Raw genomic sequence first — 25,291 nt, 5'->3', positions numbered from 1 at the left:
AGGCACTGAGTGGCAATGTAGGATGGAGAAAAGCACCACGGGGTGGTCAGCAGGGGGAGGTCAGGAATCATGCAGTTTCAATGTTGGATAGGTTTCTTGAAAACATCGCGGGGTGGTGTGAATCGGAGGGTCTGAATTAGGATAGGCAGTGAGTGGCAATGTAGGATGGAGAGAAGCACCACGGGTTGGTCAGCATGGGGAGGTCAGGAAACATGCAGTGGCAGTGTACGATAGGTTTCTGAGAAACATCGCGGGGTGGTGCGCATTGTATGGGTGTGTAACATTACATTCACTAGTAGGAGTGAGAAAAACATCACGGGGTGGTGTGAATCGGAGGGTCTGAATTAGGATAGGCAGTGAGTTGCAATGTAGGATGGATAAGAGCAAAATTGGGTGGTCAGCATGGGGAGGTCAGGAAACATGCATTGGCAATGTCGGATAGGTTTCTGAAATACATTGCGTGGTGGTGCGCATTGTAAGGGTTTCTAACAGGCCATTCACTAGTAGGAGTGAGAAAAATATCACGGTATGGTGTGAATCGGAGCGTCTGAATAAGCATAGGCAGTGAGTGCCAATGTAGGATGGAGAAGAGCGCAACGAGGTGGTCAGCATGGGGAGGTCAGGAAACATGCAGTGTCAATGTAGGATAGGTTTTTGAAAAACATTGCGGGGTGGTGCGCATTGTAAGGGTTTCTAACAGGCCATTCACTATTAGTAGTGACAGAAATATCACGGGGTGGTGTGAATAGTAGGATCTGAATTAGGATAGGCACTGAGTGGCAATGTAGGATGGAGAAAAGCACCACGGGGTGGTCAGCATGGGGAGGACAGGAAACATGCAGTGGCAATGTAGGATAGGTTTCTGAAGTACATCGCCAGGTCGTGCGCATTATATGGGTGTGTAACATTACATTCACTAGTGGGAGTGAGAAAAATATCACAGGGTGGTGTGAATCATAGGATCTGAATAAGGATAGGAAGTGAGTGGCAATGTAGGATGGAGAAGAGCCCCACGGGTTGGTCAGCATGGGGAGATCAGGAAACATGGAGTGGCAATGTAGGATAGGTTTCTGAAAAACATCGCGGCGTGGTGCGCATTTTATGGGTGTGTAACATTACATTCACTAGTAGGAGTGAGAAAAACATCACAGGGTGGTGTGCACTGGAGGGTCTGAATTAGGATAGGCAGTGAGTGGCAATGTAGGATGTAGAGAAGCACCACGGGGTAGTCAGGATGGGGAAGTCAGGAAACATGTAGTGACAATGTAGGATAGGTTCCTGAAGTACACCGCGGGGTGATGCACATTGTATGGGTGTGTAACATTACATTCACTAGTAGGTGGGAGAAAAACATCACGGGGTGGTGTCAATCATAGGATCTGAATTAGGATAGGCAGTGAGTGGCCATCAAGGATGGAGAAAAGCACCACGGGTTGGTCAGCATGGGTAGGTCAGGAAACACGCAGTAGCAAAGTAGGATAGGTTTCTGATAACAACGCGGGGTGTTGTGCATTGTATGGGTGTGTAACATTACATTCAGTAGTAGGAGTGAGAAAAACATCACGGGGAGGTGTGAATCGGATTGTCTGAATAGAGATAGGCAGTGAGTGGCAATGTAGGATGGAGAAAAGCACCACGGGGTGGTCAGCATGAGGAGGTCAGGAAACATGCAGTGGCAATGTAGGATGATTTTTTGAAAAACATCGCGGGGTCGTGCACATTGTATGGGTGTGTAATATTACATTCACAATTAGGAGTGAGAAAAACATCAAGGGGTGGTGTGAATCGGAGTGACTGAACTAGGATAGGCAGTGAGTGGCAATGTAGGATGGAAAAAAGCACCACAGTGTGTTCAGCATGTGGAGGTCAGGAAACATGCAGTGGCAGTGTACGATAGGTTTCTGAGAAACATCGCGGGGTGGTGCTCATTGTATGGGTGTGTAACATTACATTCACTAGTAGGAGTTTGAAAATCATCACGGGATGGTGTGAATCATAGGATCTGAATTAGAATAAGCAGTGAGTGGCAATGTAGGATGGAGAAAAGCACCACACAGTGGTCAGCATTGGGAGATCAGAAAACATGCAGTGGCAATGTAGGAAAGGCTTATGAAAAACATCTTGCTGTGGTGCGCATTGTATGGGTGTGTAACATTACATTCACTAGTAGGAGTGAGAAAAACATCACGGGGTGGTGTGAATCATAGGATCTGAATTAGGATAGGCAGTGAGTGACAATCTAGGATGTAGAAAAGCACTACGGGGTGGTCAGCATGGGGAGGTCAGGAAAAATGCACTGGTAATGTATGATAGTATCTGAAAAACATCGCAGGGTCTTGCGCATTGTATGGGTGTGTAACATTACATTCACTAGTAGGAGTGAGAAAAACATCACAGGGTGGTGTGAATCGGAGGGTCTGAATTAGGATAGGCAGTGAGTGGCAATGTAGGATGGAGAGAAGCACCACGGGTTGGTCAGCATGGGGAGGTCAGGAAACATGCAGTGGCAGTGTACGATAGGTTTCTGAGAAACATCGCGGGGTGGTGCGCATTGTATGGGTGTGTAACATTACATTCACTAGTAGGAGTGAGAAAAACATCACGGGGTGGTGTGAATCGGAGGGTCTGAATTAGGATAGGCAGTGAGTTGCAATGTAGGATGGATAAGAGCAAAATTGGGTGGTCAGCATGGGGAGGTCAGGAAACATGCATTGGCAATGTCGGATAGGTTTCTGAAATACATTGCGTGGTGGTGCGCATTGTAAGGGTTTCTAACAGGCCATTCACTAGTAGGAGTGAGAAAAATATCACGGTATGGTGTGAATCGGAGCGTCTGAATAAGCATAGGCAGTGAGTGCCAATGTAGGATGGAGAAGAGCGCAACGAGGTGGTCAGCATGGGGAGGTCAGGAAACATGCAGTGTCAATGTAGGATAGGTTTTTGAAAAACATCGCGGGGTGGTGCGCATTGTAAGGGTTTCTAACAGGCCATTCACTATTAGTAGTGACAGAAATATCACGGGGTGGTGTGAATAGTAGGATCTGAATTAGGATAGGCACTGAGTGGCAATGTAGGATGGAGAAAAGCACCACGGGGTGGTCAGCAGGGGGAGGTCAGGAATCATGCAGTTTCAATGTTGGATAGGTTTCTTGAAAACATCGCGGGGTGGTGCGCATTGTATGGGTGTGTAACATTACATTCACTAGTAGGAGAGAGAAAAACATCACCGGGTGGTGTGAATCATAGGATCTGAATTAGGATAGGCAGTGAGTGGCAATCTAGGATGGAGAAAAGCACCACGGGGTGGTCAGCATGGAGGTAGGAAACATGCAGCGGCAATGTAGGATATTTTTCTGAAAAACATCGCGGGGTGGTGCACTTTGTATGGGTGTGTAACATTACCTTGACTAGTAGGAGTGAGAAAAACATCACGGGGTGGTGTGAATCAGAGGGTCTGAATTAGGATAGGCAGTGAGTGCCAATGTAGGATGGAGGAGAGCACAACGGGGTGGTCAGCATGGGGATGTCAGAAAACATGCAGTGGCATTGTAGGATAGGATTCTGAAAAACATCGCGGGGTGGTGCACGTTGTAACGGTTTCAAACAGGCCATTCACTAGTAGCAGTGACAGAAACATCACAGGGTGGTGTGAATCATAGGATCTGAATTAGGATAGGCAGTGAGTGACAATCTAGGATGGAGAAAAGCACTATGGGTGGTCTGCATGGGGAGGTCAGGAAAAATGCAGTGGTAATGTAGGACAGGTTTCTGAAAAACATCGCGGGGTCTTGCGCATTGTATGGCTGTGTAACATTACATTCACTAGTAGGAGTGAGAAAAACATCACAGGGTGGTGTGAATCGGAGGGTCTGAATTAGGATAGGCAGTGAGTGGCAATGTAGGATGGAGAGAAGCACCACGGGTTGGTCAGCATGGGGAGGTCAGGAAACATGCAGTGGCAGTGTACGATAGGTTTCTGAGAAACATCGCGGGGTGGTGCGCATTGTATGGGTGTGTAACATTACATTCACTAGTAGGAGTGAGAAAAACATCACGGGGTGGTGTGAATCGGAGGGTCTGAATTAGGATAGGCAGTGAGTTGCAATGTAGGATGGATAAGAGCAAAATTGGGTGGTCAGCATGGGGAGGTCAGGAAACATGCATTGGCAATGTCGGATAGGTTTCTGAAATACATTGCGTGGTGGTGCGCATTGTAAGGGTTTCTAACAGGCCATTCACTAGTAGGAGTGAGAAAAATATCACGGTATGGTGTGAATCGGAGCGTCTGAATAAGCATAGGCAGTGAGTGCCACTGTAGGATGGAGAAGAGCGCAACGAGGTGGTCAGCATGGGGAGGTCAGGAAACATGCAGTGTCAATGTAGGATAGGTTTTTGAAAAACATCGCGGGGTGGTGCGCATTGTAAGGGTTTCTAACAGGCCATTCACTATTAGTAGTGACAGAAATATCACGGGGTGGTGTGAATCGTAGGATCTGAATTAGGATAGGCACTGAGTGGCAATGTAGGATGGAGAAAAGCACCACGGGGTGGTCAGCAGTGGGAGGTCAGGAATCATGCAGTTTCAATGTTGGATAGGTTTCTTGAAAACATCGCGGGGTGGTGCGCATTGTATGGGTGTGTAACATTACATTCACTAGTAGGAGAGAGAAAAACATCACCGGGTGGTGTGAATCATAGGATCTGAATTAGGATAGGCAGTGAGTGGCAATCTAGGATGGAGAAAAGCACCACGGGGTGGTCAGCATGGAGGTAGGAAACATGCAGCGGCAATGTAGGATATTTTTCTGAAAAACATCGCGGGGTGGTGCACTTTGTATGGGTGTGTAACATTACCTTGACTAGTAGGAGTGAGAAAAACATCACGGGGTGGTGTGAATCAGAGGGTCTGAATTAGGATAGGCAGTGAGTGCCAATGTAGGATGGAGGAGAGCACAACGGGGTGGTCAGCATGGGGATGTCAGAAAACATGCAGTGGCATTGTAGGATAGGATTCTGAAAAACATCGCGGGGTGGTGCACGTTGTAACGGTTTCAAACAGGCCATTCACTAGTAGCAGTGACAGAAACATCACAGGCTGGTGTGAATCATAGGATCTGAATTAGGATAGGCAGTGAGTGACAATCTAGGATGGAGAAAAGCACTATGGGTGGTCTGCATGGGGAGGTCAGGAAAAATGCAGTGGTAATGTAGGACAGGTTTCTGAAAAACATCGCGGGTTCTTGCGCATTGTATGGCTGTGTAACATTACATTCACTAGTAGGAGTGAGAAAAACATCATAGGGTGGTGTGAACCGGAGGGTCTGAATTAGGATAGGCAGTGAGTGGCAATGTAGGATGGAGAGAAGCCCAACGGGGTTTTCAGCATGGGGAGGTCAGGAAACATGCAGTGGCAGTGTACGATAGGTTTCTGAGAAACATCGCGGGGTGGTGCGCATTGTATGGGTGTGTAAGATTACATTCACTAGTAGGAGTGAGAAAAACATCACGGGGTGGTTTGAATCGGAGGGTCTGAATTAGGATAGGCAGTGAGCTGCAATGTAGGATGGAGAAAAGTACCACGGGTTGGTCAGCATGAGAAGGTCAGGAAACATGCAGTGGCAATGTAGGATAGGTTTCTGAAGTACATCGCCAGGTCGTGCGCATTATATGGGTGTGTAACATTACATTCACTAGTGGGAGTGAGAAAAATATCAAGGGGTGGTGTGAATCATAGGATCTGAATAAGGATAGGAAGTGAGTGGTAATGTAGGATGGAGAAGAGCACCACGGGTTGGTCAGCATGGGGAGATCAGGAAACATGGAGTGGCAATGTAGGATAGGTTTCTGAAAAACATCACGGCGTGGTGCGCATTGTATGGGTGTGTAACATTACATTCACTAGTAGGAGTGTGAAAAACATCACAGGGTGGTGTGAACCGGAGGGTCTAAATTAGGATAGGCAGTGAGTGGCAATGTAGGATGGAGAGAAGCACCACGGGGTAGTCAGGATGGGGAGGTCAGGAAACATGTAGTGACAGTGTAGGATAGGTTCCTGAAGTACATTGCGGGGTGGTGCGCATTGTATGTGTGTTACATTACATTCACTATTAGGAGAGAGAAAAACATCACGGGGTGGTGCCAATCATAGGATCTGAATTAGTTCAGGCAGTGAGTGGCCATCTAGGATGGAGAAAAGCACCACAGGGTGGTCAGCATGGAGAGGTCGTGAAATATGCAGTGGCAATGTAGGATAGGTTTCTGAAAAACATCGCGGGGTGGTGCGCATTGTATGGGTGTGTAACATTACATTCACTAGTAGGAGTGAGAAAAACACGTGGTGGTGTGTATCGAATGGTCTGAATTAGGATCGGCAGTGAGTGGCAATGTAGAATGTAGAAAAGCCCCATGGGTTGATCAGCATGGGGAGGTCAGGAAAAATGCAGTGGCAATGTAGAATAGGTTTCTGAAAATCATCGCGGGGTGGTGCGCATTGTATGGGTGTGTAACATTATGTTCACTAGTAGGAATGAGAAAAACATCACAGGGTGGTGTGAATCGGAGGTTCTGAATAAGGATAGGCAGTGAGTAGCAATGTAGGATGGAGAAAAGCACCACGGGGTGGTCAGCATGGGGAGGTAGGAAACATGCAGTGGCAATGTAAGATAGGTTTCTGAAAAACATCGCGGGGTGGTGCGCAATGTAATGGTTCCTAACAGGTCATTCACTAGTAGGAGTGAGAAGAATATCACGGGGTGGTGTGAATCGGAGGGGCTGAATAAGTATAGGCAGTGAGTGGCAATGTAGGATGGAGAAAAGCACCACGGGGTGGTCAGCATGGGGAGGTAGGAAACATGCAGTGGCAATGTAAGATAGGTTTCTGAAAAACATCGCGGGCAGGTGCACATTGTATGGGTGTGTAACATTGCATTCACTAGTAAGAGTGGGAAATACATCACGTGGTGGTGTGAATCATAGGATCAGGATTAGGATAGCCAGTGAGTGGCATTCAAGGTTGGAGAACATCACTACGGGGTGGCCAGCATGTGGAGGTCAGGAAACATGCAGTGGCAATGTAGGATAGGTTTCAGAAAAACATCGTGGGGTAGTGCGCATTGTATGGGTGTGTAAAATTACATTCAGTAGTAGGAGTGAGAATAACATCACGGGGTGGTGTGAATCGGAGGGTCTGAATTAGGATAGGCAGTGAGTTGCAATGTAGGATGGAGAAGAGCAAAACGGGGTGGTCAGCATGGGGAGGTCAGGAAACATGCATTTGCAATGTAGGATAGGTTTCTGAAAAACATTGCGTTCTGGTGCGCATTGTAAGTGTTTCTAACAGGCCATTCACTAGTAGGAGTGAGAAAAATATCACGGTATGGTGTGAATCGGAGCGTCTGAATAAGGATAAGCAGTGAGAGCCAATGTAGGATGGAGAAGAGCACAACGAGGTGGTAAGCATGGGGAGGTCAGGAAACATGCAGTGTCAATGTAGGATAGGTTTCTGAAAAACATCGCGGGGTTGTGCGCATTGTAAGGGTTTCTAACAGGCCATTCACTATTAGTAGTGACAGAAACATCACGGGGTGGTGTGAATCTTAGGATCTGAATTAGGATAGGCACTGAGGGGCAATGTAGGATGGAGAAAACACCACGGGGAGCTCAGCATGGGGAGTTCAGGAATCATGCAGTGGCAAGGTTGGATAGGTTTCTTGAAAACATCGCGGGGTGGTGCGCATTGTATGGGTGTGTAACTTTACATTCACTAGCAGGAGAGAGAAAAACATCACGGGGTGGTGTGAATCATAGGATCTGAAATAGGATAGGCAGTGAGTGACAATCTAGGATGGAGAAAAGCACTACGGGGTGGTCAGCATGGGGAGGTCATGAAAAATGCAGTGGTAATATAGGATAGGTTACTGAAACACAACGTGGGGTGGTGCGCATTGTATGGTTGTGTAACATTACATTCACTAGTAGGAGTGAGAAAAACATCACGGGGTGGTGTGAATCATAGGATCTAAATTAGGATAGGCAGTGAGTGGCAATCTAGGATGGAGAAAAGCACCACGGGGTGGTCAGCATGGGAGGTAGGAAACATGCAGTGCCAATGTAGGATATTTTTCTGAAAAACATCGCGGCGTGATGCACATTGTATGGGTGTGTAACATTACATTCACTAGTAGGAGTGAGAAAAACATCACGGGGTGGTGTGAATCATAGGATCTAAATTAGGATAGGCAGTGAGTGGCAATCTAGGATGGAGAAAAGCACCACGGGGTGGTCAGCATGGGAGGTAGGAAACATGCAGTGGCAATTTAGGATATTTTTCTGAAAAACATCGTGGGGTGGTGCACATTGTATGGGTGTGTAACATTACATTAACTAGTAGGAGTGAGAAAAACATTACGGGGTGGTGTGAATCGGAGGGTCTGAACTAGGATAGGCATTGAGTGCCAATGTAGGATTGAGAAGAGCACAACGGGGTGGTCAGCATGGGGATGTCAGAAAACATGCAGTGGTAATGTAGAATAGGTTTCTGAAAAACATCGCGGGGTGGGCGCATTGTAAGGGTTTCAAACAGGCCATTCACTAGTAGGAGTGACAGAAACAGGACGGGGTGGTGTGAATCATAGAATCTGAATTAGTATAGGCAGTGAGTGACAATCTAGGATGGAGAAAAGCACTACGGTGTTGTCAGCATGGGGAGATCAGGAAACATGGAGTGGCAATGTAGGATAGGTTTCTGAAAAACATCGCGGCGCGGTGCGCATTGTATGGGTGTGTAACATTACATTCACTAGTAGGAGTGAGAAAAACATCACGGGGTGGTGTGAATCGGAAGGTCTGAATAAGGATAGGAAGTGAGTGGCAATGTAGGCTGGAGAAAAGCACCACTGGTAGTGAGGATGGGGAAGTCAGGAAACATGTAGTGACAATGTAGGATAGGTTTCTGAAGTACATCGCGGGGTGGTGCGCATTGTATGTGTGTGTAACATTACATTCACTAGTAGGAGTGAGAAAAACATCACGGGGTGGTGTGAATCATAGGATCTGAATTAGGATAGGAAGTGAGTGGCAATGTAGGATGGAGATAAGTACCACGGGGTGGTTAGCATGGGGAGGTCAGGAAAAATGCAGTGGCAATATAGGTTAGGTTTCTGAAAAGCATCACGGGTTGGTGCGCATTGTATGGGTGTGTAACTTTACATTCACTAGTAGGAGTGAGAAAAACATCACGGGGTGGTGTCAATCATAGGGTCTGAATTAGGATAGGCAGTGAGTGGCCATCTAGGATGGTGAAAAGCACCACGGGTTGGTCAGCATGGGTAGGTCAGGAAACACGCAGTGGCAATGTAGGATATGTTTCTGAAAACAACACGGGGTGTTGCGCATTGTATGGGTGTGTAACATTACATTCAGTAGTAGGAGTGAGAAAAACATCACGGGGTCTTGTGAATTGGAGGGTCTCAATAAGAATAGGTGGTGAGTGGCAATGTAGGATGGAGAAAAGCACCACGGGGTGGTCAGCATTGAGAGGTCTGGAAAAATGCAATGGCAATGTAGGATAGGTATCTGAAAAACATCGCGAGGTGTTGCACATTTTATGGGTGTGTAACATTACATTCACTAGTAGGAGTGAGAAAAACATCACGTTGTGGTGTGAATCATAGGGTCTGAATTAGGATAGGCAGTGAGTGGCAATGTAGGATGGAGAAAAGCACCACGGGCTGGTCAGCATGGGAGTAGGAAACATGCAGTGGCAATGTAGGATATTTTTCTGAAAAACATCGCGGACTGGTGCACATTGTATGGGTGTGTAACATAACCATCACTAGTAGGAGTGAGAAAAATATCACGGGGTGGTGTGAATCGGAGGGTCTGAATTAGGATAGGCAGTGAGTGCCATTGTAGGATGGAGAAGAGCACAACGGGGTGGTCAGCATGGGGATGACAGAAAACATGCAGTGGCAATGTAGAATAGGATTCTGAAAAACATCGCGGGGTGGTGCGCATTATAAATGTTTCAAACAGGCCATTCACTAGTAGGAGTGACAGAAACATCACGGCTTGGTGTGAATCATAGGATCTGAATTAGGATAGGCAGTGAGAGGCAATCTAGGATGGAGAAAAGCACCACAGGGTGGTCAGCATGGGAGGTAGGAAACATGCCGTGGCAATGTAGGATATTTTTCTGAAAAACATCGCGGGGTGGTGCACATTGTATGGGTGTGTAACATAACATTCACTAGTAGGAGTGAGAAAAACATCACGGGATGGTGTGAATCATAGGATCTGAATTAGGATAGGCAATGAGTGACAATCTAGGATGGAGAAAATCACTACGGGGTGGTCAGATTGTTGAGGTCAGGAAAAATGCACTGGTAATGTAAGATAGATTTCTGAAAAACATCGCGGGGTGGTGCGCATTGTATGGGTGTGTAACATTACATTCACTAGTCGGAGTGACAAAAACATCACGGCTTGGTGTGAATCATATTATCTGAATTAGGATAAGCAATGAGTGGTAATGTAGAATGGAGAAAAGCACCACGCGGTGGTCAGCATCGGGAGATCAGAAAACATGCAGTGGCAATGTAGGAAAGGCTTATGAAAAACATCGAGTTGTGGTGCGCACTGTATGTGTGATTAACATTACATTCACTTGTAGGAGTGAGAAAAATATCACGGGGTAGTGTGAATCATAGGATCTGAATTAGGATAGGCAGTGAGTGACAATCTAGGATGGAGAAAAGCACTACGGGGTTGTCAGCATGGGGAGGTCAGGAAACATGCAGTGGCAATGTAGGATAGGTTTCTGAAGTACATCGCCAGGTCGTGCGCAATATATGGGGGTGTAACATTACATTCACTAGTTGGAGTCAGAAAAACATCACGGGGTGGTGTGAATCGGAAGGTCTGAATAAGAATAGGAAGTGAGTGGCAATGTAGGCTGGAGAAAAGCACCACGGGGTAGTCAGTATGGGGAGGTCAGGAAACATGTAGTGACAATGTAGGATAGGTTTGTGAAGTACATCTCGGGGTGGTGCGCATTGTATGTGTGTGTAACATTACATTCACTAGTAGGAGTGAGAAAAACATCACGTGGTGGTGTGAATCATAGGATCTGAATTAGGATAGGAAGTGATTGGCAATGTAGGCTGGAGAAAAGCAGCACGGGGTAGTCAGGATGGGGAGGTCAGGAAATATGTAGTGACAATGTAGGATAGGTTTCTGAAGTACATCGCAGGGTGGTGCGCATTGCATGTGTGTGTAATATTACATTCACTACTAGGAGTGAGAAAAACATCACGGGGTAGTTTGAATTGGAGGGTCTGAATAAGAATAGGTGGTGATTGGCAATGTAGGATGGAGAAAAGCACCACGGGGTGGTCAGCATTGGGAGGTCAGGAAACATGCAATGGCAATGTACGATAGGTTTCTGAAAAACATCGCGAGGTGTTGCGCATTTTATGGATGTGTAACATTACATTCACTAGTAGGAGTGAGAAAAACATCACGGGGTGGTGTGAATCGCATTGTCTGAATTAGGATAGGCAGTGAGTGGCAATGTAGGATGGAGAAAAGCACCACGGGTGGTCAGCATGAGGAGGTCAGGAAACATGCAGTGGCAATGTAGGATAGGTTTTTGAAAAACATAAAGGGGTCGTGCGCATTGTATGGGTGTGTAACGTTACATTCACAATTAGGAGTGAGAAAATCATCACGAGATGGTGTGAATCGGAATGTCTGAACTAGGATAGGCAGTGATTGGCAATGTAGGATGGAAAAAAGCACCACACTGTGTTGAGCATGTGGAGGTCAGGAAACATGCATTCGCAATGTAGGATAGGCTGCCGAAAAACATCGCGAGTTGGTGTGCATTGTATGGGTGTGTAACATTACATTCACTAGTAGGAGTGAGAAAAACATCACGGGTTGGTGTGAATCGGAGAGTCACAATTAGGAAGAGCAGTGAGAGTCAATGTAGGATGGAGAAAAGCACTACGGGGTGGTCAGCATGGGGAGGTAAGGATACATGCAGTGGAAATGTATTATAGGTTTCTGAAAAACATCGCGGGGTGGTGCGCATTGTATGGCTTTCTAACATTACATTCACTAGTAGGAGTGAGAACAACATCAAGGGGTGGTGTGAATCGGAGCATCTAAATAAGGATAGGCAGTGAGTGGCAATGTAGGATGGAGAAAAGCACCACGTGGTGTTCAGCATGGGGGGGTCAGGAAACATGCTGTGGCAATTTAGGATAGGTTTCTTAAAAACACCGTCGGGTGGTGCACATTGTTTGTGTTTCTAACATTACATTCACTAGTAGGAGGGAGAAACACATCATGGGGTGGTGTGAATTGGTGGGTCTGAATAAGGATAGACAGTGAGTAGCAATGTAGGATGTAGAAAAGCACAACGGCGTGGTCAGCATGGGGAGGTAAGGAAACATGCAGTGGAAATGTAGGATAGGTTTCTGAAAAACATCGTGGGGTGGTGCGCTTTGTAAGTGTTTCTAACAGGCCATTCTCTAGTAGGAGTGTGAAAAACATCACGGGGTGGTGGGAATCGGAGGGTCTGAATAAGGATAGGGAGTGAGTGGCAATGTAGGGTGGAGAAAAGCACAACGGGGTGGTCAGCATGGGGATGTCAGGAAACATGCAGTAGCAATGTAGGATAGTTTTCTGAAAAACAACGCCGGGTGGTGCACAATGTAAGGGTTTCTAACAGCCCATTCACTAGCAGGAGTGAGATAAACATCACGGGGTGGTGTGAATAATACGATCTGAATAAGAATAGGAAGTGAGTGCAATGGAGGATGGAGAAAATCACCACGGGTTGGTCAGCATGGTAAGGTCAGGAAACATGCAGTGGCAATGTAGGATAGGTTTCTGAAAAATATCGCTGGGGGGGTGCGCATTGTATGGGTGTGTAACATTACATTCACTAGTGGGAGTGAGAAAAACATCACGGGGTGGTGTGAATCATAGGATCTGAATAAGGATAGGAAGTGAGTGGCAATGTAGGATGGAAAAAAGCACTACGGGGTGGTCAGCATGGGGAGGTCAGGAAACATGCCGTGGCAATCTAGGATAGGTTTCTGAAAATCATCGCGGGGTGGTGCGCATTGTGTGAGTGTGTAACATTACATTCACTAGTAGGAGTGAGAAAAACATCACGGGATGGTGTCAATCATAGGATCTGAATTAGGATAGGCAGTTAGTGGCCATCTAGGATGGAGAAAAGCACCATGGCTTGGTTAGCATTTGGAGGTCAGGAAACATGCAGTGGCAATGTAGGATAGGTTTCTGAAAGCAACGCGGGGTGTTGCCCATTGTATGGGTTTGTAACATTACATTCAGTAGTAGGAGTGAGAAAAACATCACGGGGTGGTGGGAATCGAAGGGTCTGAATTAGGATAGGCAGTGAGTGGCAACGTAGGATGGAGAAAACGACCACGGGGTGGTCAGCATGAGGAGGTCAGGAAACATGCAGTGGCAATGTAGGATAGGTTTTGAAAAACATCGCGGGGCCGAGCGCATTGTATTGGTGTGTAACATTACATTCACAATTAATAGTGAGAGAAACATCACGGGGTGGTGTGAATCGGAGTGTCTGAATTAGGATAGGCAGTGAGTGGCAATGTAGGATGGAAAAAAGCACCACGGGGTGGTCAGCATGGGGTGGTCAGGAAACATGCATTGGCAATGTAGGATAGGCTGCTGAAAAACATCGCGAGTTGGTGTGGATTATATGGGTGTGTAACATTACATTCACTTGTAGGAGTGAGAAAAACATCACGGGTTGGTGTGAATCGGAGAGTCAGAATTAGGATAAACAGTGAGAGTCAATATAGGATGGAGAAAAGCACTACGGGGTGGTCAGCATGGGGAGGTAAGGATACACGCAGTGGCAATGTAGGATAGGTTTCTGAAAAACATCGCGGGGTGGTGCGCATTGTATGGGTTTCTAACTTTAAATTCACTAGTAGGAGTGAGAAATACATCACGGGGTGGTGTGAATCGGAGGGTCTGAATAAGGATAGGCGGTGAGTAGCAATATAGGTTGGAGAAACGTACCACAGGGTGGTCAATATGGGGAGGTCAGGAAACATGCAGTGGCAATAGAGGATAGGTTTCTCAAAAACATCGTGGGGTGGTGCGCATTGTAAGGGTTTCTAACAGGCCACTCACTAGTAGGAGTGAGAAAAATATCACGGGGTGGTGGGAATCAGAGGGTCTGAATAAGGATAGGCAGTGAGTGGCAATGTACGGTGGAGAAAAGCACCACGAGGTGGTCAGCATGGGGAGGTCAGGAAACATGCAGTTGCAATGTTGGATAGTTTTCTGAAAAACAACGTGGGGTGGTGCACATTGTAAGGGTTTCTAACAGGCCATTCACTAGTAGGAGTGAGATAAAAATCACGAGGTCGTGTCAATAATACGATCTGAATTAGGATAGTCAGTGAGTGGCAATGTAGGATAGAGAAAAGCACCACGGGGTGGTCACCATGGGGAGGTCAGGAAACATGCAGTGGCAATGTACGATAGGTTTCTGAGAAACATCGCGGGGTGTTGCGCATTGAATGGGTGTGTAAGATTACATTCACTAGTAGGAGTGAGAAAAATACCACGGGGTGGTGTGAATCGGAGGGTCTAAATTAGGATAGGCAGTGAGTTGCAATGTAGGATGGAGAAAAGTACCACGGGGTGGTCAGCATGGGGAGGTCAGGAAACATGCAGTGGCAATGTAGGATAGGTTTCTGAAGTACATCGCCAAGTCGTGAACATTATATGGGTGTGCAACATTACATTCACTAGTGGGAGTGAGAAAAATATCACGGGGTAGTGTGAATCATAGGGTCTGAATAACGATAGTAATTGAGTGGCAATGTAGGATGGAGAAGAGCACCACGAGTTGGTCAGCATAGGGAGATCACGAAACATGGACTGGCAATGTAGGTTAGGTTTCTGAAAAACATCGCGGCGTGGTGCGCATTGTATGGGTGTGTAACATTACATTCACTAGGAGGAGTGAGAAAAACATCACGGGGTGGTGTGAATCGGAATGTCTGAATAAGGATAGGAAGTGAGTGGCAATGTAGGCTGGAGAAAAGCACCACGGGGTAGACAGGTTGGGGAGGTCAGGAAACACGTAGTGACAATGTAGGATAGGTTTCTGAAGTACATCGCAGGGTGGTGCGCATTGTATGTTTGTGTAACATTACATTCACTAGTAGGAGTGAGAAAAACATCACGGGGTCGTATGAATCGGAGTGTCTGAATAAGAATAGGTGATGAGTGGCAATGTAGGATGGAGAAAAGCACCATGGGGTGGTCAGCATTGGGAGGTCAGGAAACATGCAATGGCAATGTAGGATAGGTTTCTGAAAAACATCGCGAGGTGTTGCGCATTTTATGGATGTGTAACATTACATTCACTAGTAGGAGTGAGAAAAACATCACGGGGAGGTGTGAATCAGATTGTCTGTATTAGGATAGGCAGTGAGTGGCAATGTAGGATGGAGTAAAGCACCATGGGGTGGTCAACATGAGGAGGTCAGGAAACATGCAGTGGCAATGTAGGATAGGTTTTTGAAAAACATCGCGGGGTCGTGCGCATTGTATGGGTGTGTAACGTTACATTCACAATTAGGGGTGAGAAAATCATCATGGGGTGGGGTGAATCGGAGTGTCTCAACTAGGATAGGCAGTGATCGGCAATGTAGGATGGGGAAAAGCACCACAGGGTGTTCAGCATGTGGAGGTTAGGAAACATGCATTGGCAATGTAGGATAGGCTGCCGAAAAACATCGCGAGTTGGTGTGCATTGTATGGGTGTGTAACCTTACATTCACTAGTAGGAGTGAGAAAAACATCACGGGTTGGTGTGAATCAGATAGTCAATATTAGGAAGAGTAGTGAGAGTCAATGTAGGATGGAGAAAAGAACTACGGGGTGGTGAGCATGGGGAGGTAAGGATACATGCAGTGGAAATGTAGGATAGGTTTCTGAAAAACACCGCGGGGTGGTGCGCATTGTATGGGTTTCTAACATTACATTCACTAGTAGGAGTGAGAAAAACATTACGGGGTGGTGTGAATCGGAGGGTCTGAATAAGGATAGGCAGTGAGTAGCAAAGTAGGATGGAGAAACGTACCACGGGGTGGTCAATGTGGGGAGGTCAGGAAACATGCAGTGGCAATGTAGGATAGGTTTCTGAAAAACATGGCGGGGTGGTGCACATTGTAAGGGTTTCTAACAGGCCATTCCATAGTAGGAGTGAGAAAAATATCACGGGGTGGTGGGAATCGGAGGCTCTGAATAAGGATAGGCAGTGAGTGGCAAGTAGGGTGGAGAAAAGCACCACGGGGTGGTCAGCATGGGGATGTCAGCAAACATGCAGTGGCAATGTAGGATACTTTTCTGAAAAACAAAGCGGGGTGGTGCACATTGTAAGGGTTTCTAAAAGGCCATTCACTAGTAGTAGTGAGAAAATCATCACGGGGTGGTGTGAATAACACGATCTGAATTAGGATAAGTAGTGAGTGGCAATCTAGAATGGAGAAAAGCAATACGGGGTGGTCAGCATGGGGAGTTCAGGAACCATGCAGTGGCAATGTAGGATAGGTTTCTGAAAAACATCGCGCTGGTGCGCATGGTATAGGTGTGTAACAGTACATTCAATGTTAGTAGTTAGAAAAACATCACGGGGTGTTGTGAATCATGGGATCTGCATTAGGATAGGCAGTGAGTGGCAATGTAGGATGGAGAAAAGCACCACGGGGTGGTCAGCATGGGGACGTCAGGAAACATGCAGTGGCAATATAGGATAGGTTGCTGAAAAACATCGCATGGTGGTGCGCATTGTATGGGTGTGTAACATTACATTCACTAGTAGGAGTGAGAAAAACTTCACGGGGTGGTGTGAATCGGAGGGTCTGAATTAGGATAGGCAGTGAGTGGCAATGTAGGATGGAGAAAAGCACCACAGGGTGGTCAGCATGGTGAAATCAGGAAACATGCAGCGGCAATATAGGATAGGTTGCTGAAAAACATCGCGGGGTGGTGCGCATTGTATGGGTGTGTAACATTACATTCACAAGTAGGAGTGAGAAAAAAATAAAGGGGTGGTTGTGAATCATAGGGTCTGAATAAGGATAGGAAGTGAGTGGAAATGTAGGAGTGTGAGAAACACCACGGGGTGGTCAGCATGGGGAGGTCAGGAACCATGTAGTGGCAATGTAGGTAAGGTTTCTGAAGTACATCGCATGGTGGTGCGCATTGTATGGGTGTGTAACATTACATTCACTAGTAGGAGTGAGAAAAACATCACGGGGTGGACTGAATCATAGGATCTGAATTAGTATAGGTAGTGAATGGCAATGTAGGACGGAGAAAAGCACCACGGGGTGGTCAGCATGGGGAGGTCGGGAAACATGCAGTGGAAAGGTAGAATAGGTTTCTGAAAACCATCGGAGGGTGGTGCGCATTGTATGGGTTTCTAACGGGCCATTCACTAATAGGAGTGAGAAAAATATCACGGGGTGGTGTGAATCATAGGATCTGAATAAGGATAGGAAGTGAGTGGCAATGTAGGATGTAAAAAAGCACTACGGGTTGGTCAGCATGGGGAGGTCAGGAAACATGCCGTGACAATGTAGGATAGGTTTCTGAAAAACATCGCGGGGTGGTGCGCATTGTATGGGTGTGTGACATTACATTCACTAGTAGGAGTGAGAAAAACATCACGGGGTGGTGCGAATCGTAGGGTCTGAATTATGATAGGCAGTGAGTGGCAATGTAGGATGCAGAAAAGCACCACGGGGTGGTAAGCATGGGGAGGTCACGAAACATGCAGTGGCACTGTACGATATGTTTCTGAAAAACAACGCAGGGTGGTGGGCATTGTCAGGGTTTCTAACAGGCCATTCACTAGTTAGAGTGAGAAAAATATCACGGGGTGGTGTGAATGGGAGGGTCTGAAATAGGATCGGCAGTGAATGGCAATGTAGGATGGACAAAAGCACCACGGGGTGGTCAGCATTTGGAGGTCAGGAAACATGCAGTGGCAATGTAGAATTGGTTTCTGAAAAACCGCATGGTGGTGCGCATTGTATGAGTGTGTAACATTACATTCACTAGTAGGAGTGAGAAAAACATCACGGTGTGGTGTCAATCATAGGATCTGAATTAGGATAGGCAGTGAGAGGCCATCTACGATGGAGAAAAGCACCACGGTGTGGTTAGCATTTGTAGGTCCGGAAACATGCAGTGGCAATGTAGGATAGGTTTCTGAAAACAACGAGGGGTGTTGCGCATTGTATGGGTTTGTAACATTACATTCAGTTGTAGGAATGAGAAAAACATCACGGGGTGGTGGGAATCGGAGGGTCTGAATTAGGATAGGCAGTGAGTGGCAATGTAGGATGGAGAAAACCACCACGGGGTGGTCAGCATGAGGAAGTCAGGAAACATGCAGTGGCAATGTAGGATAGGTTTTTGAAAAACATCACGTGGCCGTGCGCATTGTATGGGTGTGTAACATTACATTCAAAACTAGGAGTGAGAGAAACATCACGGGGTGGTGTGGATCGGAGTGTCTGAATTAGGATAGGCAGTGAGTGGCAATGTAGGTTGGAAAAATGCACCACGGGGTGGTCATCATTGGAAGGTCAGGAAACATGCATTGGCAATGTAGGATAGGCTGCTGAAAAACATCGCGAGTTGGTGTGCATTGTATGAGTGTGTAACATTACATTCAATAGTAGGAGTGAAAAAATCATCACGGGTTGGTGTGAATCAGAGAGTCAGAATTAGGATAAGCAGTGAGAGTCAATATAGGATGGAGAAAAGCACTAGGGGTGGTCAGCATGGGGAGGTAAGGATACATGCAGTGGCAATGTAGGATAGGTTTCTCAAAAACATCGCGGGGTGGTGCGCATTTTATGGGTTTCTAACATTACATTCACTAGTAAGAGTGAGAAATACATCACGGGGTTTTGGGAATCGGAGGGTCTGAATAAGGATAGGCAGTGAGTGGCAATGTAGGGTGGAGAAAAGCACCACGGGGTGGTCAGCATGGGGAGGTCAGGAAACATGCAGTGGCAATGTAGGATACTTTTCTGAAAAACTAAGCGGGGTGGTGCACATTGTAAGGGTTTCTAAAAGGCCATTCACTAGTAGGAGTGAGAAAATCATCACGGGGTGGTGTGAATAACACGATCTGAATTAGGATAAGTAGTGAGTGGCAATCTAGAATGGAGAAAAACAATACGGGGTGGTCAGCATGGGGAGTTCAGGAACCATGCAGTGGCAATGTAGGATAGGTTTCTGAAAAACATCGCGCTGGTGCGCATGGTATAGGTGTGTAACAGTACATTCAATGTTAGTAGTTAGAAAAACATCACGGGGTGTTGTGAATCATGGGATCTGCATTAGGATAGGCAGTGAGTGGCAATGTAGGATGGAGAAAAGCACCACGGGGTGGTCAGCATGGGGACGTCAGGAAACATGCAGTGGCAATATAGGATAGGTTGCTGAAAAACATCGCATGGTGGTGCGCATTGTATGGGTGTGTAACATTACATTCACTAGTAGGAGTGAGAAAAACTTCACGGGGTGGTGTGAATCGGAGGGTCTGAATTAGGATAGGCAGTGAGTGGCAATGTAGGATGGAGAAAAGCACCACGGGGTGGTCAGCATGGTGAAATCAGGAAACATGCAGTGGCAATATAGGATAGGTTGCTGAAAAACATCGCGGGGTGGTGCGCATTGTGTGGGTGTGTAACATTACAATCACAAGTAGGAGTGAGAAAAAAAGGGGTGGTGTGAATCATAGGGTCTGAATAAGGATAGGAAGTGAGTGGAAATGTAGGAGTGTGAGAAGCACCACGGGGTGGTCAGCATGGGGAGGTCAGGAACCATGTAGTGGCAATGTAGGTAAGGTTTCTGAAGTACATCGCGTGGTGGTGCGCATTGTATGGGTGTGTAACATTACATTCACTAGTAGGAGTGAGAAAAACATCACGGGGTGGACTGAATCATAGGATCTGAATTAGTATAGGTAGTGAGTGGCAATGTAGGATGGAGAAAAGCACCACGGGGTGGTCAGCATGGGGAGGTCGGGAAACATGCAGTGGAAAGGTAGAATAGGTTTCTGAAAACCATCGGAGGGTGGTGCGCATTGTATGGGTTTCTAACGGGCCATTCGCTAATAGGAGTGAGAAAAATATCACGGGGTGGTGTGAATCATAGGATCTGAATAAGGATAGCAAGTGAGTGGCAATGTAGGATGTAAAAAAACACTACGGGTTGGTCAGCATGGGGAGGTCAGGAAACATGCCGTGACAATGTAGGATAGGTTTCTGAAAAACATCGCGGGGTGGTGCGCATTGTATGGGTGTGTGACATTACATTCACTAGTAGGAGTGAGAAAAACATCACGGGGTGGTGCGAATCATAGGGTCTGAATTATGATAGGCAGTGAGTGGCAATGTAGGATGCAGAAAAGCACCACGGGGTGGTAAGCATGGGGAGGTCTGGAAACATGCAGTGACACTGTACGATAGGTTTCTGAAAAACAACGCAGGGTGGTGGGCATTGTCAGGGTTTCTAACAGGCCATTCACTAGTTAGAGTGAGAAAAACATCACGGGGTGGTGTGAATGGGAGGGTCTGAAATAGGATCGGCAGTGAGTGGCAATGTAGGATGGACAAAAGCACCACGGGGTGGTCAGCATTTGGAGGTCAGGAAACATGCAGTGGCAATGTAGAATTGGTTTCTGAAAAACATCGCATGGTGGTGCGCATTGTATGAGTGTGTAACATTACATTCACTAGTAGGAGTGAGAAAAACATCACGGTGTGGTGTCAATCATAGGATCTGAATTAGGATAGGCAGTGAGAGGCCATCTACGATGGAGAAAAGCACCACGGTGTGGTTAGCATTTGTAGGTCAGGAAACATGCAGTGGCAATGTAGGATAGGTTTCTGAAAACAACGAGGGGTGTTGCGCATTGTATGGGTTTGTAACATTACATTCAGTTGTAGGAATGAGAAAAACATCACGGGGTGGTGGGAATCGGAGGGTCTGAATTAGGATAGGCAGTGAGTGGCAATGTAGGATGGAGAAAACCACCACGGGGTGGTCAGCATGAGGAAGTCAGGAAACATGCAGTGGCAATGTAGGATAGGTTTTTGAAAAACATCACGTGGCGGTGCGCATTGTATGGGTGTGTAACATTACATTCAAAACTAGGAGTGAGAGAAACATCACGGGGTGGTGTGGATCGGAGTGTCTGAATTAGGATAGGCAGTGAGTGGCAATGTAGGTTGGAAAAATGCACCACGGGGTGGTCATCATTGGGAGGTCAGGAAACATGCATTGGCAATGTAGGATAGGCTGCTGAAAAACATCGCGAGTTGGTGTGCATTGTATGAGTGTGTAACATTACATTCAATAGTAGGAGTGAAAAAATCATCACGGGTTGGTGTGAATCAGAGAGTCAGAATTAGGATAAGCAGTGAGAGTCAATATAGGATGGAGAAAAGCACTACGGGGTGGTCAGCATGGGGAGGTAAGGATACATGCAGTGGCAATGTAGGATAGGTTTCTCAAAAACATCGCGGGGTGGTGCGCATTGTATGGGTTTCTAACATTACATTCACTAGTAGAGTGAGAAATACATCACGGGGTTTTGGGAATCAGAGGGTCTGAATAAGGATAGGCAGTGAGTGGCAATGTAGGGTGGAGAAAAGCACCACGGGGTGGTCAGCATGGGGAGGTCAGGAAACATGCAGTGGCAATGTAGGATAGTTTTCTGAAAAACAACGCGGGGTGGTGCACATTGTAAGGGTTTCTAACAGGCCATTCACTAGTAGGAGTGAGATAAACATCACCAGGTCGTGTGAATAATAGGATCTGAATTAGGATAGTCAGTGAGTGGCAATGTAGGACGGAGAAAAGCACCACGGGGTGGTCAGCATGGGGAGGTCAGGAAACATGCATTGGCAACATACGATAGGTTTCTGAAAAATATAGCGTGGTGGTGCGCATTGTATGGTTGTGTAACATTACATTCACGAGTAGGAGTGAGAAAAACATCATGCGGTGGTGTGAATCAAAAGATCTGCATTAGTAAAGGCAGTGAGTGGCAATGTAGGATGGACAAAAGCACCATGTGGTGGTCAGCATTTGGAGGTCAGGAAACATGCAGTGGCAATGTAGAATTGGTTTCTGAAAAACATCGCATGGTGGTGCGCATTGTATGAGTGTGTAACATTACATTCACTAGTAGGAGTGAGAAAAACATCACGGGGTGGTGCGAATCATAGGGTCTGAATTATGATAGGCAGTGAGTGGCAATGTAGGATGCAGAAAAGCACCACGGGGTGGTAAGCATGGGGAGGTCAGGAAACATGCAGTGGCACTGTACGATAGGTTTCTGAAAAACAACGCAGGGTGGTGGGCATTGTCAGGGTTTCTAACAGGCCATTCACTAGTTAGAGTGAGAAAAACATCACGGAGTGGTGTGAATGGGAGGGTCTGAAATAGGATCAGCAGTGAGTGGCAATGTAGGATGGACAAAAGCACCACGGGGTGGTCAGCATTTGGAGGTCAGGAAACATGCAGTGGCAATGTAGAATTGGTTTCTGAAAAACATCGCATGGTGGTGCGCATTGTATGAGTGTGCAACATTACATTCACTAGTAGGAGTGAGAAAAACATCACGGTGTGGTGTCAATCATAGGATCTGAATTAGGATAGGCAGTGAGAGGCCATCTACGATGGAGAAAAGCACTACGGTGTGGTTAGCATTTGTAGGTCAGGAAACATGCAGTGGCAATGTAGGATAGGTTTCTGAAAACAACGAGGGGTGTTGCGCATTGTATGGGTTTGTAACATTACATTCAGTTGTAGGAATGAGAAAAACATCACGGGGTTTTGGGAATCAGAGGGTCTGAATTAGGATAGGCAGTGAGTGGCAATGTAGGATGGAGAAAACCAACACGGGGTGGTCAGCATGAGGAAGTCAGGAAACATGCAGTGGCAATGTAGGATAGGTTTTTGAAAAACATCACGTGGCCGTGCGCATTGTATGGGTGTGTAACATTACATTCAAAACTAGGAGTGAGAGAAACATCACGGGGTGGTGTGGATCGGAGTGTCTGAATTAGGATAGGCAGTGAGTGGCAATGTAGGTTGGAAAAATGCACCACGGGGTGGTCATCATTGGGAGGTCAGGAAACATGCATTGGCAATGTAGGATAGGCTGCTGAAAAACATCGCGAGTTGGTGTGCATTGTATGAGTGTGTAACATTACATTCAATAGTAGGAGTGAAAAAATCATCACGGGTTGGTGTGAATCAGAGAGTCAGAATTAGGATAAGCAGTGAGAGTCAATATAGGATGGAGAAAAGCACTACGGGGTGGTCAGCATGGGGAGGTAAGGATACATGCAGTGGCAATGTAGGATAGGTTTCTCAAAAACATCGCGGGGTGGTGCGCATTGTATGGGTTTCTAACATTACATTCACTAGTAAGAGTGAGAAATACATCACGGGGTTTTGGGAATCGGAGGGTCTGAATAAGGATAGGCAGTGAGTGGCAATGTAGGGTGGAGAAAGGCACCACGGGTTGGTCAGCATGGGGAGGTCAAGAAACATGCCGTGACAATGTAGTATAGCTTTCTGAAAAACATCGCGGGGTGGTGCGCATTGTATGAGTGTGTAACATTACATTCACTAGTAGGAGTGAGAAAAACATCACGGTGTGGTGTCAATCATAGGATCTGAATTAGGATAGGCAGTGAGAGGCCATCTAGGATGGAGAAAAGCACCACGGCGTGGTTAGCATTTGTAGGTCAGGAAACACGCAGTGGCAATGTAGGATAGGTTTCTGAAAACAACGAGGGGTGTTGTGCATTGTATGGGTTTGTAACATTACATTCAGTTGTAGGAGTGAGAAAAACATCACGGGGTGGTGGGAATCGGAGTGTCTGAATTAGGATAGGCAGTGAGTGGCAATGTAGGATGGAGAAAACCACCACGGGGTGGTCAGCATGAGGAAGTCAGGAAACATGCAGTGGCAATGTAGGATAGGTTTTTGAAAAACATCGCGGGGTCGTGCGCATTGTATGGGTGTGTAACATTACATTCACAATTAAGAGTGAGAGAAACATTACGGGGTGGAGTGAATCAGAGTGTCTGAATTAGGATAGGCTGTGAGAGTCAATATAGGATGGCGAAAAGCACTACGGGGTGGTCAGCATGGGGAAGTAAGGATACATGCAGTGGCAATGTAGGACAGGTTTCTGAAAAACATCGTGGGGTGGTGCACATTGTAAGGGTTTCTAACAGGCCATTCACTAGTAGGAGTGAGATAAACATCACGAGGTGGTGTGAATAATACGATCTGAATTAGGATAGTCAGTGAGTGGCAATGTAGGATGGAGAAAAGCACCACGGGGTGGTCAGCATGGTGAGGTCAGGAAACATGCAGTGGCAATATAGGATAGGTTTCTGAAAAACATCGCGTAGTGGTGCGCATTGTATGGGTGTGTAACATTACATTCACGAGTAGGAGTGAGAAAAACATCACGCGGTTGTGTGAATCATAGGATCTTAATTAGGATAGGCAGTGAGTGGCAATCTAGAATGGAGAAAAGCACCACGGGGTGGTCAGCATGGGGAAGTCAGGAAACATGCAGTGGCAATGTAGAATAGGATTCTGAAGTACATCACGGGGTGGTGCGCATTATATGGGTGTGTAATATTACATTCACTAGTGGGAGTGAGCAAAACATCACGGGGTGGTGTGAATCATAGGATCTGAATTAGGATGGGCAGTGAGTGGCCATCTAGGATGGAGAAAAGAACCACGGCGTGGTTAGCATTTGTAGGTCAGGAAACATGCAGTGGCAATGTAGGATAGGTTTCTGAAAACAACGTGGGGTGTTGCGCATTGTATGGGTTTGTAACATTACATTCAGTAGTAGGAGTGAGAAAAACATCACGGGGTGGTGGGAATCGGAGGGTTTGAATAAGGATAGGCGGTGAGTGGCAATGTAGGATGGAGAAAAGCACCCCTGGGTGGTCAGCATGGGGAGGTAAGGATACATGCAGTGGAAATGTAGAATAGGTTTCTGAAAAACACCGCGGGGTGGTGCGCATTGTATGGGTTTCTAACATTACATTCACTAGTAGGAGTGAGAAAAACATTACGGGGTGGTGTGAATCGGAGGGTCTGAATAAGGATAGGCAGTGAGTAGCAAAGTAGGATGGAGAA

Source organism: Cavia porcellus, unplaced genomic scaffold, assembly GCF_034190915.1.
Source record: "Cavia porcellus strain 051 isolate PalLab524CR breed Dunkin Hartley unplaced genomic scaffold, mCavPor4.1 scaffold_28, whole genome shotgun sequence".
Classification (NCBI taxonomy): Eukaryota; Metazoa; Chordata; class Mammalia; order Rodentia; family Caviidae; genus Cavia; species Cavia porcellus.
The sequence above is the reverse complement of the archived record's forward strand: the minus strand, read 5'-3'. Positions refer to the sequence as shown.